Source organism: Myotis myotis, unplaced genomic scaffold (genome assembly GCF_014108235.1).
Source record: "Myotis myotis isolate mMyoMyo1 unplaced genomic scaffold, mMyoMyo1.p scaffold_m19_p_1, whole genome shotgun sequence".
Classification (NCBI taxonomy): Eukaryota; Metazoa; Chordata; class Mammalia; order Chiroptera; family Vespertilionidae; genus Myotis; species Myotis myotis.
The window spans coordinates 35012449-35016220 of NW_023416313.1; the positions used below are offsets into that span (position 1 = coordinate 35012449).

General features: G+C 39.6%; 1 long non-coding RNA gene across 1 annotated transcript; it reads right to left on the bottom strand.

Moving 5' to 3' along the window:
* Nucleotides 1–205: 205 nt before the first annotated feature.
* On the bottom strand, nucleotides 206–2566 carry LOC118669192. The gene is made up of 3 exons (XR_004971910.1): nucleotides 2259–2566; nucleotides 1415–1546; nucleotides 206–308 (listed from the first exon to the last, which is right to left on the bottom strand). It is a non-coding gene; the product is annotated as an uncharacterized LOC118669192 (long non-coding RNA).
* Nucleotides 2567–3772: the final 1206 nt, after the last annotated feature.

Below are 3772 nucleotides of genomic sequence, written 5' to 3' on the forward strand. Positions count from 1 at the left end.
TCAGCCCAACATCCCTTTCCTTACAGGGAGCACTTCACTTCATAGCCAAATCCTCAAGGAGAACAGGTGAGGGGAGAGCTAGCTGATGGTATAACAAAGATGGTTCTAGGAAAGCCTTTCTTAGCAGAGCTGTGGGACTATCACGGTGTATGCTAACCTAACCATGCAATCATCAGAGTGTGTCGCCTCACCTTGAGTAATAAATCACCTGCGTGCTTCTGATATATAGTGTCTGCCTTCTCCAAGGAGGTAATGTGCACAGGAAGGAAGTTGGAAGCCACTACTGTAAACCAAGCTGACTGACTTCCCTTAAGAAAGAAAGAAGTTATTTTACACAATGAAAAACTTGCAAAAACAGCAAAAGGCACAATTAAAAAACAACAACACAGCTCCCTTATAAGTACTGGTAATAAAACTATATTAATGCCTAAGAATAAGGGTACAACGTGGCAGAAGCTGTGCATTTCAACAATTGATGTAAAACTATAATTCCTTCTCACAGGCTTATTGATAATTGTTTAAAGAAATGGTAATTTTATTAAAAACAAAGGGGAATACTGTCTGCTTCAACTGTCCCTGTTTAAAAAATTAACTTTCTGTGAGCTTCAAAGAAATATATACCGGTTTTAAGTGTGTAAAGATAAATTTCCAACAAATTATGAACAAACACCAAACCCAAGAAATGTACTAAAGCAATGGCCTGCAAGTTGCAAAATGTGTTGTTGAACATATCCATGTTTCACTTTCCTTGTTCGGGGACCACTTCTATAAATACTCTAAAATCCCCAGAATGATGCTATGAAAACCCAAGCAAAACCATATATAAAAGCATACATAATATGGGACATAAAGAAGTGTGGAATTTATTTAATGCATATTAAGCCTGTACTTACTTAAAGGTTTGACTAATGATTTCCCTGTGAAACAATACCACAGGATGGGGCAGTATCTTTTCTTAATGCTAAGCTGTATGGGGCCTGAGCATCCTATTGAAGATATAGTTTTAAGTCCTATTACCATATTCCCCCCACCCCCCATTAATTTTACCAAGTTTTTAGAATGAGCATTTAAAAAAAGAGAGAGAATAGTATATCAATGCCCCACATAGTCATGATCAGCATTTTGTCAGTCTTGTTCATAAATCTGCTTCCTTGAAATAAATCTGAAAACTGTCACATTTTTTTTATTGATTTCAGAGAGGGAGAGGGAAAAAGAGATAGAAACATCAATGATGAGGGAGAATCATTGATTGGCTGCCTCATGCATGCCCACACTGGGGACCAAGCCCGCAACCCAGGCATGTGCCCTGACCGGGAATCAAACCATGACTGCCAGGTTCAAAGGTTGACGCTCAACCACTGAGCCACACCAGCTGGCGACTAAGTAACTTTTTAATGTTACAGACTTCCCTTACCTGCAGAAAATCTATGCATCCTTAGGTGCCCCAAAATAGAACCATTCCAGGTTTAAGCACAAAAGTTCTTGGAATAATGGAGTGTGTTGGCAAGACAATATTCACTTCTTTTTCTGTTAGAAGTTTTAAAATCTGTAAAGGGTAGATATTTTGGGAGAATTACTTTTATTGAAGATACATAATTTACCTAAGAGATAAACAGAGATGAAAAAAAATATTCCAGACTTCACAATAAACCAAAGTATGTCATAATTTGCTACACATAAAATGTATTCATTCTGCAGCACAATTCACCATAGCTAAGATTTGGAAACAGCCTAAATGCCCATCAGTAGATGAGTGGATAAAAAAAACTGTGGTACATCTACACAATGGAATACTATGCTGCTGGAAAAAAGAAGGAGTTCTTACCATTTGCAACAGCATGGATGGAACTGGAGAGCATTATGCTAAGTGAAATAAGGCAGTCAGAGAAAGATAAATATCACATGATCTCACTCATTTATGGAATATAATGAACAACATAAACTGATGAACAAAAACAGATCCAGAGACAGAGAAGCATCGATCAGACCATCAAACCTCAGAGGGAAGGTAGGGGAGGGTGGGGATAAGTGGGGAGATCAACCAAAGGACTTATATGCAAGTATATAGACCTAACCAATGGACACAGACAACAAGGGAGTGAGGGCCTAACTATTTGACAAGAAGTGTGTATGACTAAAGTAACTGCTATCCTTAACCTGATTCTAAAAGGGAAACATGAGGTGAAGTTATTGTGATAATACCATTCTGAGAATGAAACTCTTAAGTAATCCTGATGAGGCAAAGGAAGGAAAAGTACCTAAGAAACCAATGTTGTTTCACAGGGAGATACAGAGATAATTAGGTGAATTAGATACTGGTCAGTAACCAGATTCAAATAGATCTGCAGTAAGGCTGTATCCTGGCTGTACACTTGAGTCAATGAATGGATGATGATCGTTCATGATGATGATCAAAATAAAAAGTTGTGAGACTTAAAAAGTATGTAGGATATAGGTTGAATTTAATGAGATAGGATCAAAGCTGCCCAGGAGATACCAAGGTTGAATTAAAAAGATGTACAAGGGGCCCTAGCCAGTTTGCCTCAGTGGATAGAGCATTGGCCTGCAGACCAAAGGGTCCCAGGTTTGATTACAGTCAAGGGAAAGTACCCTGGTTGCAGGCTCCTCCCTGGCCCGGACCCTGGTTGGGCATGTGCAGGAGGCAACCAATAGATGTGTTTCTCTCACATCGACAGCTCTCTGCCTTTCCCTTTCTTTTCCACTCCCTCTAAAAAAATAAAAAATAAAAAATAAATCAATGGGGAAAAAAATGTACAAGGGCAAGTCAGGCAACGTTAATCCTGTTCTAAATTATGCCGAAATGAGGGCACTCATACAAGAAATTCCATTCCTTTTTATTTTTTCAATCTTCACCTGAGATGTTTATTGACTTGAGAGAGGAAGGGGGGCAGAGAGAGAGAAAATATCGATTGAACAGTAGAATTGATACAATGGGATAAAGTACAACCTGTGCATGCCACCTCATACAGATGGCTTGTAACATTAAGATGCATCTGAATGGAGCCTGATAGGATTACGGACGGATCAAACACACAGGCAGTAGCAAACTCTGTCTTATTGAGAGTTCCTCGTAAAGCAGAAATGGAACTATTTGAGCTATAATTGAAACTATACCATTTTATAGGTGTAAGTGCAGCGGCTAATTTCCAGAGTACTTTGTAGAGGCCAATTGTCATGTTGTAATTGAGGCCCAACAAATCCTCTTCCATGCCATGAGATGGGGTGATTTTCTTCAACATATAGATAGGATGCATTCCCTTTCCACTTAAGGGCGCGGTTGTTACTATACAGAGATCCATAAGGGCTCCAGTCTATAAAGAAAAATTATTAAGTTTGCTGGTGGTAGGATAATTACTGTAACAGTCTTGCCAATAACTTGTTCCTCAGTGGGATCCCATTCATAAGACCTTTTACATAGTGGCTTAGTGGAGGGGGGAGGGGAGGGAGAATGCCTTAGCATGCTTATATTTTCTGCACTTTTCCCCAGAGCAAGTAGAGACAATAGACGTACTTGAGCCATTTCTTCCCCGTTCTTTGGGGTCCAGGCTGGCCAAAAACCTCTATTTAATTTTACACACAAGGGAGCAGTGGCTTGATTTAGAGTCATACAAAAGGGAAGCTGGGTGGCAACAGCTGTGTAATTATATCTTGCCCATAGGCTTCCTTGCCCTACCTGTGGTCCTCCTGGATGACCAAGATTTTTGGTATCATTAGTATCTATATTAGGCGGAGGATTGGCCCATGTAAGGGG